A 16,895-nucleotide genomic window follows, 5' to 3' on the forward strand; every position below is an offset into this window, starting at 1 on the left:
CCTGCAGAGGAGCTGGAACCAGAGTTTAGATAGCGCAGTGAGATTACCGCATGTTATCTTATTTGTCCTTACGTCTCTTGTACAGCTGCAGTGTAGAGGCTTTACTGGCGAAAGGGCTGCCAGGGCTCTGCTCCTGTTATCAGCATCCCAAAGCTTCCATCCACACGCCGTATTTGCCAAACATGTTTATGTCCGTGTTCTTACGTATGTTCATGCCTACCTGCACAACAGATGTGACTCTTTTTCCCCATCTCTGTTTTCCAAGTGAGGATACAAGCATTCAGTATTTTACATCCCCAGCAACCAGAACTACATTCTGCAAACAAAGATGCAAGAAATTACAAATAGTAGGTAATATTATCTCAGTAAATATCCAGTTCTAATTTGTAATCACCATGTGTCTGTCAGAAGCACAAGTTTTCTCTCTCCCACTACTTTTTCCAGTTACCCGTAAGATTGCCTGGCTGCACTTTGAATTGAGCTGTAGTCTCGGCACTGTGTTTTATTTTATTTAACAAATGTTGACTTTTTTTATAAGATATGTTTTCATCCTTTGTCAATATACTCAGCATTTGTCTAAGGAGTCCTTTTGTGCATCTTCCCTGTAGTATGTTGTAAACATCCTGACAGCAGCAATAGAGTACTTAAACGATCATTAGTCCTCCAGTTTCCCCTTCAGCTGCAGCTGTTCTCTTTCTGAAGGTGGGCTGTGATGTGCCTCCTGTCTGTATTCAAGTTTTAAATCTCCCTCAGATACAGTAGGTGCTGTGCAGAGCTGGGCTCTTGTAAAGTCTGGAAATGATTTTTTTTTCCCAATTATTTTGGTAAGATGAGGTGCTTGTTTGCCTAAACATACTTTTTTTTCTCCTCTCCAATTTATATTTCTCTGAAAAAATACTATTGGGGGGAAAAAAGATATGAAGTAAGCCAGCATGCAAAGAGAATTAACCGAGAAATATATAGTATGTTTGAACCATACATTTTGGTAAATCCTTAATGTGGACACAAGAGTATCTGGCTTTCTAGATAAATTTCTGTATTCTTAGCATTTATTGAATCAACAATGAACCCATCTATTATGTAATGCTAGCAGCTGGTCAGCCTTCCCTGTGATGTACAGTTTCCTTTTCTTCTTGTAGTAATGATAGAATAATGCTATTATTCTTCAGCACCTTTCAGCTAATGCTCCTTGAGGTTGTCATCCAGCTACCAGTTACTTCTATGTAAATACTGATGAGTTCAGTTCCTAATTTAGAAGAAGGATTAGCTCCGAGCAAAGCATTAGTTTATACTGTTGGGTTAGAAAAGAGCTTCTTTTCCAGATGGAAACTGTTGGACTGGTTAAAGAAACAATTGTCAGCGTCACTCCTCCTGTGTGCCCAAGTGCTTTCAGAAAGAGGGTTCCAGTAACTGGCCTTGGCCAAAGAGAGGAACAGACGAGGCTGTATCTCAAGTCCTTCACTACACCTAGGAACCTCTCTGGCCCTCTGAGAAAACCGCTCGTTGCCTCCCTCAATAGCAGGAGGTCACAGTGTTCTTTAGCAGATTATCCTTTCCTCCTTTTTCTCCACATTACCTTGCAATATTTAAGACCACAGTGAGGAGCAGTCGCTAGCTGAAGGTAGTAGAAACCAGCTCTCTGGTAGCTGCAGAGCTGTAGCGAAAAGATCAGCTGACTCGAGATATGCAAGAGTCTTGCACAAATCCTGCCAGTTATCTCCGAGACCAGGAACGGACAAAGCAGGCGTTAAAGACCAGCACTGCACAGAAGGCAAATCATCAGACCCCTTCACTTCCAATGTGAGCTCCTGCTATGACTCTTTAAATGATGCTTTATTGTAAAACATGTATCTTTTTGTTGTTGTTGAAAACACATACAAACAGTTTGGGGGAGTTGTCAGAAACTTTGTCATCTGATTTACAGTCTATTGTGGTCAATAGAAAGTACTTCTCACTCTCTGTGTGTTGGCCACTTCTTAAAGAAATGGCTGCAGTGGAAAACCCTAAGTCAGGCAGATGTTAAACATCTGGTATCAGACCAAGGACTCTTCCACAAAATGCTGAGTAAAGCTGGCGAGAAAGTGAAACATCTGTTTCAGGAAAAATGTGGAGGTTTTAGATTTTTTTTTCTCATCAAAGTAAAAATAGGACCTCTTGGTACAGAGAGAGCAAGTGAACAGAAAGAGGTTCAGCTCTGAGTTCTGAGGCCATTCCTGTAAGATGTGGGAAACCAGGATTCAAGTCAGTGATCTACAACATCTCCTTGGCTAGGATCAATCTGTTATGCAAAATTGCTCTTGGTGGATTGGCTTTGACTCATAAAATCCCATTCCTTGGGGCAGAGGAGAGACAATGTTCCGTAACCCAGATGTTAGGGCATTTGCAAGGACTGTGGGAAGACTATGTTAAATCCTTGCTCTGCTTTATTTGGAGCCGTGTCAATCTTTCCTGTATCGGATGGTATAAATCCACATCATCGGGGAATGTGCTAACCGCTGGGCTGCTGGCTACGCGAGGATCCTTTCCCAATCAGGTTTTGACCGTCCGTCTCAAGTTGGAGTGGAAGGTTCTTCCCAGCAAGCATTTTGCTGAAACTGTTGTGTTTCCCACAAAGATTTCCAGTTCTGAGAGATCAGCATTTTCTGTCAAAAAAAAAAAAAAAAGTTGTTGGAAAATTCCTGACTAGCACCAGGGCTGAGCACTGTTGAGGTCAATTGACTGCTTACATCCTTCCAATGTTTATGTCTTTTTATTTCAAAAGAGTTAGAGAACTGCTCTTCTGGGCAGGAAATTGCAAAAAAGCCAAGGCTGCATTTAAATAGTGCATTCAACTGTAACTTGCACTGAGTGCAATTTTGAAATAATCTTTATATAGAAGATGTTGTCTCAACTACCTATTGAACACGTTGAACCTCCCACATGCTTAATCTCACTTTGCACAAAACATAAAATTTCTTAAATACCAGAGCCAATACTGCAAGAAAGAGGCCTTGGAAAAAGAAACTTCAGTAGTATAACCCATAAGTCCATCCTAACAGGACTTTCGCTGTCAGATGAAGACTAACCCAGAATGTGTATGTTGGGGAGGGAGGAGAAGGAGAGATAAGGGGGTCAGAGATGGCTAAACAGCTCTTGCATGAGTCTGTCCATAGCAGGAGGACAAAGAATGCTAAACAAAGATTTGATTGGCATTAGAAATGTGATGATTACAGGCAGCATGTATGTGGGGCAACTTTCATACTCGGCAGATTACTGTTCATGTTCCTACCTCTGCTGTTGGTCTCTTGAGGACTCTTCAGCCAAATAACTTTCCCCTTTGCGCTCTCATTTCTCTAGCTGTAAAGTGGTGTCAGTGACGTTTTTGTTGCCTTTGTAAAGCAGATCTGTGGGCGAAAGGGTTGTCTTAGGGTTGTTATTAATTCAGTAAGGAAAAAAACTGTAAAATTGAAGTTTGAAATCACCCTTATCTTCCTACACTTTTTTCTTTTAAAGAGGGATTTTTTTTTTTTTTTCTGTTGGAAAGAACTTAGTGATTGCAAACTGGTGAATTTAGAAGTGGCCAACAGTCTTGACCCCTGAGCCAAGTATCAAACCTTCCTGAAGCATCAAACCTTCCTGTGGCTTAGTTGTTGGATGCAGATTGTGCGCGCTGAAGAGCTGCAGGTATTTGGAAAGCAATTTACAGGTGGCAGATGGTGACAATTCTCTAGGTGTCCTGTTGCAAAATGTGTTGGGCTGAATGGAAAGCTGGGTCAGAGGCAAGCTGCTGGTGCTGACCTCAGAGTTAGCATCCTTGGCCAGCTGGAATTCAGATCCGTCAGCAGTCCTGCACTAGAACTGTCCTGGTGCTGGTCACTGTTTATCCTGGCATGAAGGCTGTCATAGAATCATAGAATCATAGAATATCCCGCGTTGGAAGGGACCCATAAGAATCATCAAGTCCAACTCCTGGCACCGCATAGGTCTGCCCAAAAGTTTAGACCATGTGACTAAGTGCACAGTCCAATCTCTTCTTAAATTCAGACAGGCTTGGTGCAGTGACTGCTTCACTGGGGAGCCTTAAACTACCTCTGAACTTCATGTAGTTCAAAGCCCCAAGCTGGCCACACAAGGGGTAGCTCATACTTCCACATGGTGACTGTCCTCAGAAGCTTCTAGTCTGCGTAGATAGGGCAGGCAAAAAGAAGTAATGTGCCTTGCTCATGAGTACAACAGGACTAAAGCAAGATACTGTGCATCAAATAGAAACCACACAATATATATATTTTTTAATTTGCAGTGTTGCAATTTCCTGTACGTGAATTGCCTGCATTTAGGTCACAATAAGAAATTTTACTGCCTTTGAGCCCTTACCATCTATTGCTATGGGCCTCACAAGTAATCAATAACGCAGTTAAAGCAGCTGTATTTAGTGACTTTGTTCTGCCATTTGATTCCTGAAAAGATTTTTCATGACCAAGATAGAGAATGGAACAACTGACTATTCAAGAAATTGTGTTACAGAATGAGATCCCGTACTCAAGTCCCACAGCTTATTGTCCACATGGAAATCCAGCTGAGAAACCCAGCATTGCTTTATCAGCAAAGTTACAAATATTTACTGAGGAACAGAAGTTGAATGGGAAAGATTGTCTAATCCAAGCTATGTATGCTTATAACTGCCCTGAGCATGAAAACAACTGGTTTTTCTCAATTTTTCTTGCTATATGGGTGGTCTCCAGTGTTATCCATAAATAATCTTTTTTTTACTTTGTACAGGATAAAGAGGATAATAACCGTACCAGCTTCACCAACCCATGGAGAGAACAGCTGAAGAGAGCATGTGAAATTGCTATGATGAATAGCAGAAGAGGGGAAGGTTTCTTGCAGCGAGAGAGATCTGAGCAGCACTTCAGGCCAGGAGACAAACTGAGAAAAACCTTTTTTGGATGTAGCTAGGTAGGTTGCTTGAATCATATTAGAAGTGGCATGTGGTATCAGAGAAGAGAAAACCAACAGGTTTTCCTTTCTCTGTGCAAGAGAAAACCAAAGAAAAATGAATGCAGTGAAATATATAATGGGAATCTTATCTACCTTAAGAAAGGCAAACTGAAATGCTATCCCAAAGAAAGAGCTTGAACTCAATCAAAGAAAATTGATTCTAAAAAAAATAGTCTGTAGTTTAACATGGTTACAGCGATGAGAATTTTACCTTGCAAAATCAATTACAATTGCTGAAATTGTTCCTCTCTAGGTACATCATGGTATCTAATATTCCAACCAATATTATAGTCTGGTATGCTAGGCACTGTCTGGTATGCCGTCGTTGCATGTTGCTACCATTTCCAGATTCAGCCCACTCAATGACTCACAAAAAGTTAAAAAACAACAAACAGTTCAAGAGTTCAATCTTCTGACCATCACTCAGCAGACTAAGGCTACAAATGTAATACAGAGCAGCCTTAGGATCCTAAGTTCCTAGTGGCTCTAAATCTTTTCTCCTTCTAGAGAAGGTATGAGGAAAGCTTCATTAGGTTCAAAGGAGCTAGGCTATTGTGAAACTGTCTCAAGTGAGGGGAGAACCTTCATCCTCCTCAGCAACACTGACAGAGAAACCAGTATGTATCTTTCTGTTCGAAATGTCTTGCCAAGTAGAAGCAAGGCTTGAAACCAGTATGTCTCAAAAATGTTAACTCCACTGTGCTCACGGTTAACTGTTGCTTCTTTGAATTTCAGCTGCATGTAATGCATAGAAATGGGGTAGAGATGGTGGCTGGGTGCTTCTTGGGAGCTTGAGAAGCAGTGACCAAGAAGTCTGTGCAATTAAGCTGTTCCATCTGTCAATGGCACTGATCAAATTCATAGTGTAGGTATATCGTACATGCAAACCACATCCATTGCATCCAGGCCTCCCCACTGCCTTTAGTATCTACAAAAGAGTCCAAAGGGCTCAAACGATGACTGACCCCTTTAGGTCTAGATGCCTTTGGTAGGAAGACTTGCTAGGCTTTAATCGATGACTCTGACCAGTTAACACACTTATCTTGTGAAGGCCTCAGGCTGGTTTGACTTTATTTGCTACCAGCAGTAGACCAAATGTTAAAGATCAGCAAATCAGATAAATATTAACAGAAGTTCAGTCCAACAGTTCAACAGTAAAATGCTGTCATGTGTTGAAATTGTTTTTCCTGATCTATAGCTGTCACTGGTGTGAGTTTACAACACTGGCCCCCTTCTCCATTTCCTTAATGACAGCTGTAAACCTCCTATATCAACAGGCTGGCTTAAACCATGACATGCTTGGCTTTGCCCATCTCTCTGTACACTTAGCAAACTCTTCCTTCTTCTCAAAGTTTTTTTGGCAGCTCACACACACTATATGGCAGGACTCTGAATCTATTGCTGGCTTAGTGATGAACAGATGTCAGATTCATGCCAATGAATATGGGAAGTTATTCTTCCACCACAGTGTTGGTGGAGCTTGTGTAGATGAGAATGTGATCAAACTTGGAGTAACTTTTAGGTACGCCAAATGTACCATGTTGCAACCCTCCCTGAGGAGGGCCTAGGTAAATATGTTATCAAAAATGGTATTTGTATATCATTTTAAAAAATAGCTATGCATTTCAGAAGACATTTGATTTTTTTTAAGTAGTTCTTGAATTCCCAAGTGCTGAAATCAATTCTGAAAATACTGACTCTTCAATCAGACGTGTTTGAAATTATTATCCTTTGTGTTTTTGCATTATGTTCCTCTTTGAGCACTTAAGTGGTTTTTAAAGGCACTGATCACCCGTAGATTGCTTTGAAGTTCTGACAGCTTGAATAGTTGGCACCTCTGGAGAAGTTGAGAAGTTTGATGCCTCAGTTCATTTGCCTGTATTTTAAAACTATGGCCTCTGCTTTTACTGACTTTTGAGACAGGTGAAGTTGATAAAGTGAATGAGTATAAAAATGTTAAGTGCAGCAAAGGATTAAAAAGCAGGGAAGATGATGAGAAGAGAGATTGTGGCCAAGATTAAAAGGCAGAATTTCATTGGGATGCTTTCCTTATGTCAAGACCTCCTTTTTATTGCCTTTTTTTTCTTTATATGGAGTTGCAGTGAAAAGGCTGCATCCTGACTCTCCCACATCCCTGTATTTTATCATGGTCAATGATGTACATTCTTATAAAAAGTAGGTTAAGTATTTCTGTGGTTAAATGTCACCTGGCTTGGTGGAAGCAGAAGGCTCACATATAGGGCTGGTAGGAATGAGTCACTTTATAAGTTACAGTCTCTGCTGCTCCCCCTCGTCTGGACCTGTTCTCATCCTAAACCTAGCAAGGTCTTGTCACTGGAGTCAGTTAAAACTTGGAATGGAGAATACATGCTATGGCATACTGGGCTTGTATCTTGCAAACAGCAGTTCTGAGCAGGGACTGTGTTCCCTGGCTACATTTGCTTATTCTCAGAGTCCTCTGAGGCTTTATAGGGTGTTTCACATTTAATTTTGGAGGTCTGAACAATTCTGCTGCTCGGATATCATAAGTTAAACAGGGTCAGACCTGGTTAGTTCTTGGATGGGGTCACCTCCAAGGAAAACACAGGTGCTGGCCTGCGGGAAGTGTGATGGTGATTCAGAGGTTGCTCGGTTCCCTCAGAGTTAAGACCGAAATGCTAAGTGTCTCTGGTGCCAGAGAGTGCAGCACTGGCAGAGATGACTTCTTCCAAAGGTCAGGGCAGGATGGAAAACTGGTGTCTCTTTGTTTTGTTTGCAAGAACATGAAAGAAAATTCCTGCCCTGCAATTGGGCACGTCTGATGTGATTTAAAAGATCAACAGAATTTTGCTTCTTTAAAACTGGGAACTGACCCTCTGGAAAGATGACATCGATGGTATTCCAGGAGGCCCTGAAACACTATTCCTTGATGTACAAGAGCCCAATTCTTTTACAGCCCTGCTGCCAATAGAGGGTCAGTCCTGCTCTCTGTGTGGGAAATGTTTCTCCTTTACACGCTCAAGATACCAGCCCCATTACCAGGATGGGTCCGTATAGGATATGCACAGAGCAGTTTTACAGGTGAAACACATCCAGAAAGTTAAAGAATGCTGGCTGTAACAGCATCTCCATTCGTGCCCCTTCAACAGTAACAGCATGAGCTACAACAATCCTTATAATATTATGGGCTATAGGTTGCCCAAGACTCCCATGAATGGGCTTACACTTTCTGTTGGAACAATGTGAAAGCCTCTTTAGGGCAGAGCAAAGAAAAGTTGCTTCTCTGGAGAAAACTTGCATGAGGTCTCCTAATTTCTCTCCTCCTCTATGACCAGGTAGTCGCATCCCCTGTCCACACGATCACTCTATACAGTGCTAAAACTGTGAAAACGCAAGAAGCTTCAAAATAGGTGGGGCAATTCTAACTACCTTCCTCACTCAGTTTTTCTAGATACTGTTCTCTGCTATGTGCAAGGAGGAGAACAGTCACTGGAAGGCTTTTCAACCCAACCGGAATTAAGACAACTATTCCGTGTATTTGGACAATTGTGTCCACGTGTCTCTTGCAAGAGGTCAAATTAAGTAGGAGAGTCTTTTATAGGCTTGGTACAGTGTGGGGCTTGTTGTCAGACTTTCACACAGTAGGTTATCTTAGAATGGAGTTCTCATTAAGTTAGAATGTTTGCACTTTAGTTAATTTGGGTCAAAATTCCTGAGCTTAGAACTTTTCCTAAGTTTCTGAATTGCACCGAATGAGAATTCTTCGTCTAACATACATGTTGCTACCTCTTTGGACCCAGCCATGTATCTGGCTCAAAAATGCAGTTCTCAATATAAGAAATGATGCTGCGGTTCATCCTACTCTAAAGCTGGACAATGATCTTACAGACATCAAATTTACTCATGTGAAATAACACCTTTTTCAATGCTTTCTTATAATAAAGTGCCTTAAGACGAAATCTATCTTTAGGATAGATTTTGACTCATGAAGAAAGAACTTTTTCAGAAGAATTATTGTTGTTATTTCTCAATTGCATTGTTAGTCTATTGACCATGAATTTATTGCATCTTTATTTGGGACAGTGCTGAAAGCATACTTAGTTATTAAGTGTTGAGGCACTTTTCATCACTGATTTATTGATGTCCGTAGTCGCAACAGAGTGAAACAGTGCTAAGCATTTTTGAAAGTAAAGTCAAGAGAATGTAAAGCATATGCTTAACATTAAGTGCCTGCTTAACTGTTGTCCCAAAAGAAGGATGGATTTCTCCTCCTTAAGCATTTTGCATTAAATCATGTGGGTCAAAATTCAAGATTCATTTCAGTGAAGCAGTCAACTCAGTATAAATTAGCTCTTTGCTGATCAACCACTGATGGAGCTTTCCATTCAGACCTGCTCTTAGATACTCCATCTCATCTGGAGCTTGTTTTGGTTAGTCCTGGAGTTCTTTATGTACATTTTTGCCAATTGCAGCTGGAATTGTCACTTAATTTTTGAGGGGAAAAGGGTAGAGCAAGTACAATTTCTAGATTTTTGTGGGTTTTGGCATCTTCATGACAGCTTTACTGAGCTTGCACATATTATGCTCTTCCTGGCATTTCCTCCTTTTGAAGTCATTAAAACCAATTTCATATTTATAAATAAGATGTCCTAATGCATCTAATATTTGATAAGGTCTAGCTGCTGCCTGCTTTTCTTTTTAATGTTTACACCAGGTGCCTCTTGCTATCAAGGAACCAAACACTGAATAAATTTAACAGATATTTCTTTTAATTAGCCCCCAAAGAGCTAGCAATGAAAAACACTATCAGAAGCATTTTACTGCTTTAGAGAATATAAGATTTCTTCACAAAACCACTCCACAGAATTACAGAACAGCAATAAAATCATCACTTGGATGCAGAAATAGATTGTTTATATAGGGATCTTGTATGAACTGTGCATTTTTTAGTATTAACTTATAATCATGCAAACATTTCCACACATGCATCTGAGCAGTGCTGTTGAAATCAGTGGGTCAGCTATGCTGCCTAACATTAGGTACATGCATTAAAGTTTGTAGGATTAGGGCTCCATTTGTGTATACTCCCGAGAGCTTTGCCTTCTCTGAGGAGAGGGGAGGAAAACTTATATTCCAGATTGGTGTAATTACTGTAGCACATACGATATTGGCAAACCAGACTCTATGAATGTCTGCAACATTTCAAAGTACTTTAAGATACAGGCTAAAGGCTGACAGTTTCTTTTTCTGACTTATATGCTGCCCCCTCTGCTTTTGATTCTGCATTCAGAGCTGCCACATGAGTGTGAGAGCTGCAGTAAATATGCATTTATGTAGCACCTTTTTTGAAGTTTTCTAAACACTTTACAGACAGCTCTTTATATTCACAGATCTCAAAGTATTTTAAAAATCTCTGTAAGTATTGTTATCCCTCCTTTACTGAGGGAGAAATAGGTGTGTTTCAAGGGAAGTGACTGAGCCAGGAATCATTGCTTTCAAGTGAGATAAATCAGAATTTTCCTGTGGAAATTTTCTCAAAAAGATCTCAAGTGTGGGAAAACACAGCTTTTATTTCCATGTTGCAGTTAGTCTTGTGTAATCCTGCCTATATCAGCTAATAACCCTCTTGTGTGACAATAGCCAGCCTACGAAACTCCTATGGACCAGATACACAGTAATGATCTCTACTTTATGGCTAGGATATTATGAAGAAAATCTAAGAATCCTGACTCCAGAGTTGTTTGTTGTAGTCATGGGGGGTTAAATTCTGCCCTGAATCCATCCCACAGGTCCGCTTTACATGGGGCCTTAAGGGAGACTGAAATTACATCCAGGACTTTATTATTTGTGTGTAGTTTATCTGTCTTGCAGTTAAATTGTCCCCAAGATGTACAGATAATGCAGCTTACTACGTGTCCATGCAGCACTGCACTTGAAATAAGCCCCAAACCCAGAGCAATGGGCAATGGAGAGCAAACGCATCCATGTACGTCTGCAGAATCTGGCCTGCTCTGATGCATCCAGAGTTACCGTGCCCTTTTGGATGGTAGCTGATGCACTACACTGCATCTGGCCTGTCTATGCCACGGTCTCTGGCATGTCCAGTAGGATCCATAACGTCTCACCAAGGAGTCACGATCCCTAGGTAATGGAGAGTTCTGTGTACAGGGTCATCCCATTGTATTGATCCAATCCCTGAAATGGCTAGATGAGAGAAAAAGTACTCTCTTCTCTCCCCCAGCTGTATAAAAGTTCCTTAATTAGAGAGCACTAGAGAACTACAGAAACATTCTCTGCCAGCAAAATATTTCCCATAATGTTGTTATGGGAAATGTCTTAAAAGTGGCAGTCAGTTCTTCTTTGAAGTCATTAACAACCAAAAATGAATGCAGGAACTGGTGCGAGAGGGCTGGAAATACGAGAAGATTTAAAGTGTATCTCTTACATGTGCTCCAGCAGAGAGAAGGGAAGAGATCCAATTGCTTTTTTACCCTTGGAATTTCTCTGTTGGTTTTAATCGTGTGATGCCCTAATGACAAACTCCACACACACTCTGGGGTATGTTCTCAACTTAATCCATGGGGATACATGTCTGTAATACTCATTAATGTCAAGAAGCGTTAGGAGGAACATAAATCTTTGCTCACTGAGATGTGAATCTAGACTCTGATGTACACCATACTACATCAGCTGCTGACTGAAGAAAAAGAGGAATTCCAGCACCTAGAAAGTCTACTTTAGAGTTCCTAGACTAAACAATCGATCCAGCCAAAAAAAATCAGGGATGAAATTTCTACTCCACACTTTGGTTCAAAAACACCAGCTGTGATAGAGAAAGATGCATACCCAATGGGCAGTCTCTGGCTCACACAGGAAGTCCATAAAATCCCAATGAATCCCCAGTCAGCTAGACAAACTCTCTAGTTCCACCAGAAACCTTAAAAAGCAGATAAACAATGCGTATCCGAGTAAATCTTCAGTGCCATACGGCTAGGGAAAATATCTCACTATGCATATACATAAAGAGAAATTCTGATGCCAAGAAATTGGAACTACTCTATAACAGACTTCTGATTTGTGATTTCTTTGGCACCGAGCCTAACAAAAAATCACTATGATTTCCAACTACAAATATTTTTGGAACCACCAGACTTGCTCCCATGTGTACGTTAAATGAAATGAATGTTCAAAACCCATAATAAAACCCCAGAGGGAAGACTCTGATCAGAATATTAACATTAATCTTAGGAAGTCACTAGGAACCATTCAAGCTATAATAATAAATTGCAATACAGAAGGAATATAAGGGCTTTTTCCTATCTGTCCAGTAAGCAGGTGTTACTGTGAATGCTCTAATCTACACAGCACAGAAGTGAAGTGGTTGCCCTTAAATTTTCCAGTTCTGTAAAATAAATAAATGACATTACCACAATATGTGCAACAATCCCTCTTATACTAGCTTAAGTGTAGTTTGGGGAATACTGCAGATACTGAGATAACGTAATGCAGCTATCCAAGACAAGGCTGGAAAGTTTTCAAAAGCAATCCTTCTATCAGCAGCTTCAGAGTCAAAAGCAGGACTCTGAGCTCGCTCCAGATTTATGGTAAGAGCCACTGTCAGTCCATGTTCGTGTGGCTGGCTCCCTTGTCATCCAGCCTGGGTAGCCAAGACGTCAGGACACGACACGATCGCATTGCTCTCGTACTAGAGCAAGTGGCTGAACCGCACTGCTCTGACTTGCCACCTACACTGAACTTTGCCTTTGACTGTATTTGGATCCAGACTGCAGTGCCTAAATTTAGGTATCTAAAATGATAGCGAAGTAGCTTATTAACAGTGACTCAAGTTTCAAAACTATTGATCATTTTCAAAAGCAACTTCCTTTAACTAGCAGAAGTCAGTCAGGATGGTTCAGCATTGCCATCTAGATAATACGGATATATGTGCTCAGTCTTTCTAGCACTTAAATAAAACTGTGTTTCTCTGTGTACAATATTTATTTGTAAAATTTAGTAAGAAGAATGATCAGGAAGTGAATCAAATCACACCAAACCCACCCTTTTACTTTGACTGGATTTTTTTAAGTTTGGAGTTTTGAAATTTAAGTGTTCACGTGAAAAGTTTCTCATTTGCCAGATAGACTCTACCAGGACCACCACACCATTTTACTGGAAATGTCACAGTATTTTCACAGATAGGTGGGAATCAAGGTGTAGAGGACCTTTAAATTCAATAACAGGTTGCTTTCTGGTTGAGGCACTGACTCCTAATAGTGGGCACACTTCTCTTGTCAAGGAGAGGTCGTTTTTCACACCTGCCTATTCTGTAGTGCTCACTGTTATTTCTGATGCAACTCAGATTCCAGGAAGTATGGGAACTCCCACAGCACAGCCTCCTCTGCAAATAGCTCTTGCTCAGCAGCTACAGTAAGCTGTTGGTGGCTAATCCATGTTGAACTGTACCACTGAATCCTTTGGGATTCACCCAGCCTTCACAAGGAAACATGCAGGTTACGTCTCAAATCCTGAAATCCAAAGCACCAAGACACCTCAACTACAATTTTGGATGACTCGTACAATGCAATTTACAAATAATTGTCTGAACATGTAGAGGTTTTATTGTGTTTAATATGTTCCTATGATGACTTTCCTGCGTGCAGCCTCATAGAATAACAGAATTGTCCTCCCAGGTATGAACAGGGCTCTATTAATACTCTATCAGTTGCCTGTAAAAGCAGTGAACGACAGACACTTCAGATGACTCTTGAAAAATGAATCCGTATCTACTATGAAATTGGACCCCAAGGATGGAAACATAAAATATGATGTGGCTGTGCGAGATTATTTTGGGGCCATGTGGTTTCTTACTCTGCTCCTCACCCCTTTTTGAGGCGAACACGTCCCAGTACCCTGCATTTGTTAGAGATTAATACGGGCATGCTTTGTGAGAACACTTTGTTGGGCTATTAGGAATTCTGTTCTCTCACAGCAGACAACTGCTCTGGTAATGTTTCCTGACCTGCCTTTGTGGAAAACACTTATGCAGGGAGAAGCTCTTGTGCAGTGATTCTTGTCTACATCCTACAAATAAGTTGCTGTCTTTTCTCTTCACCGCCCTGCTTTTATCTCTCATCTATCCTATTTGACACATCTCTCCTGCTGGCTGCTGGTGGGGCCAGCCTGTGATTTGTTCCAAGCAAACACATGTGCAGTTTCCACCATTGTGTGGTCTCATGGTATGAACTTACCTGTGGGTGTTTACTTTGGTGGCATGACCTGGTATTTTGTAGCGCTGTATCTTTTTTCTCCTTCCTTGATATTTTTTCCCCTCAGCCACGATAACTCTTCGTCAGAAGCTGCTGCATTTCTGCTTTGATCATATAGAACGTACCATATAGCCTCGGGTAACACACTGCTGCTTAACACAGATGAAATAGCTACAAACCCTCTTAGAAGTAGGGTTTAAAAAGGGATACCAGTGAAATCAGATCCCTCTAGCTGGACAGCAGTCTGATAGGAGAACAAGGGCTGTTGTGGTATTTGGCAGCCAGACAGTCTTTATTGTTATTAGATGAAACAAAGCTTGTGATCTTTAGTCCTTGACCTTAACTGCAGCAGCACACTCTTAATCAGACCTTAATTTAACACCTAACATGGTCACAGAAAGGATCAGACATGGGCTGCTGGTTTAATTACATGTAGCTGATATCATCCAAACCAATTTAACCTCATTGCTGTGCGTTGGGCACTGGATGGGAATCGCCCTTTAGATATAGAACAGAACAGTTTCCAACACACACACTCACGAAAGAGCAAAATACAGTTCAAGATTTGTGCATTCACTTAAAAAAAAAAAAAAAACCTCCTGTTTTGGATACTTTGCAGGTGATGTTACAACCTTTTCAGGAGAAGGAGGAATCAGCACGATTTGCTAAATCTGTTTGCCCTTTATGCTTTCACTCTGGCATTTTAAGTATTTCTAATCATAGAATCATAGAATGGTTTGTGTTGGTCACCCAGCTCCAGCCCCTGCCATGGGCAGGACACCTCCCAGCAGCCCAGGCTGCCCCCAGCCCCATCCAGCCTGGCCTTGGGCACTGCCAGGGCTGGGGCAGCCACAGCTCCTCTGGGCACCCTGGGCCAGGGCCTCACCGCCCTCTGAGGGAAGAATTTCTTCCTAATAACTAATCTAAATCTACCATCTTTTAGTTTAAAGCTATTACCCCTTGTCCTACCTCTACATACCCTTGTAAAAAGTCTCTCTCCTGCTTTCTTGAAGACCCCCTTTAGGCACTGGAGGGCCGCTGTAAGGTCTCCCAAGAGCCTTCTCTTCTCCAGGCTGAACAACCCCAATTCTCTCAGCCTGGCTCCACAGGAGAGGAGCTCCAGCACTTTGATAATCTTGGCCTCCTCTGGACTGGTTCTAACAGGTCCCTGTTCTTCTTGTGCTGGGGGCCCAGAGCTGAGCGCAGGGCTCCAGGTGGGGTCTCACGAGAGCAGAGCAGAGGGGGACAATCCCCTCCCTCGCCCTGCTGGCCACCTCTCTGTTGATGCAGCCCAGGGTACAGTTGGCCTTCTGGGCTGCAGGTGCACATTGCCAGCTCATGTTCTCATCAACCAACACTCCCAGGTCCTTCTCCTCAAAGCTTCTCTCAATCCATTCTCTTCCCAGCCTGTATTTGTGCTTGGCATTGCCCCAATCCAGGTGCAGGACCTTGCACTTGGCCTTGTTGAATCTCATGACGTTCGCGTGGGCCCACCTCTCAGGCCTGCCCAGGTCCCCCTGGATGGCATCCCTTCCCTCCAGAGTGTTGACCACACCACTCAGCTTGGTGTCATCCCCAGACTTGCTGAGGGTGCACTCAATCCCACAGTCCATGCCACCAGCAAAGATGTTAAATAGCACCGATCCCAGTACTGATCCCTGAGGAACACAATTCGTCACTGAACATTGAGCTGTTGACCGGAGCTCTTTGAGTGCAACCATCCAGTCAAATCCTTACCCACCAAGGGGTCCACCCATCAAATCCGTGTGTCTCCAATTTAGAGACAAGGATGTTGTGTGGGACAGTGTCAAATGCTTTGCACAAGTCCAGGTAGGCTACTTAAGTTGAATTAATATTAATTTAAGGATTAAACATCTTGCTAATAGGATTCTCCCACATTTGTTGAACAGTTGTTGTTACAGCAACTACTGACTGTGCTGTGTAGCTCTTCCCTGATTTCTTATCAGAGATCAAGTTGAGTAAAAAGTAATATTTATGTGTTTCGTGATAAGATTTTCACATTTTGCTGCTTGCCTTGTGTTTTGCTCTTCACAATCTGACACAATATTTATTTTTGACATTGAAATATGAACAGTCATATTTTTACATGCTTTGACACAAAATTCAATCTCTTTCTGAATTAGCATGGAAATCTGAAAACATTCAAAATCTTCCTTCAGAAGCAGGAACGTTCTGATTAATCAGATTTTACTTGAAAAAAATCTCACTTTTCCAGCAAAATGCCATCAGCAAACCAAATGCACAACAAACACTGCAAGTACAATATTCTACAATTTTTTAGTGAAATCACAACTTTTCCTTGAAATCCCAGTTAAATACAAAAAGATTGTTGTGAATGTCATGGGTTTGCTTGGGTGAGACTGCCTCGAGTTTGCTAGAGGTAGGTGTCTACTCACAGTTGCTCACCTGATGATCAATGAGGGTCAAATTGTGACTGAGTGCTGGGCAGAGCACTTAAAAATACTAATGAAAAGAAGTAGCATAAAATGTCAGCAAGCAGCAAGAGCTTGGTCTCTGGGACTTAGAAGACAGAGTCACTGTCACTGGCTTGCTGAGACCTTGGGCAGGTCACGTTCATTCGTCAGATGAACTCCGATTGCTCCAGCTGAAGCGGTTTGAGACATTACCGTTCTGCATCGTCTGTCCCAG

The 16,895-nt window shown here is 41.6% G+C and overlaps 1 protein-coding gene and 1 long non-coding RNA gene across 3 annotated transcripts in view; one reads left to right on the forward strand and one right to left on the reverse strand.

The window, feature by feature from the left end:
• Nucleotides 1–492: 492 nt before the first annotated feature.
• LOC310884417 lies at nucleotides 493–16,889 on the reverse strand. Its single transcript, XR_014574203.1, has 2 exons — nucleotides 14,208–16,889; nucleotides 493–2,642 (listed from the first exon to the last, which is right to left on the reverse strand). It is a non-coding gene; the product is annotated as an uncharacterized lncRNA (long non-coding RNA).
• MYL10 (myosin light chain 10) overlaps nucleotides 2,630–16,895 on the forward strand; it is a 52,302-nt gene continuing 38,036 nt past the window's right edge. For both annotated transcript variants that reach the window (XM_083806186.1, XM_083806185.1), the window contains exons 1-2: nucleotides 2,630–3,663; nucleotides 4,759–4,938. The gene's annotated coding sequence lies outside the window, so the exon portion shown is untranslated. The remainder of the gene's footprint in view (nucleotides 3,664–4,758; nucleotides 4,939–16,895) is intronic.

This window comes from Anser anser (genome assembly GCF_964211835.1).
Source record: "Anser anser genome assembly, chromosome: 20".
NCBI lineage: Eukaryota > Metazoa > Chordata > Aves > Anseriformes > Anatidae > Anser > Anser anser.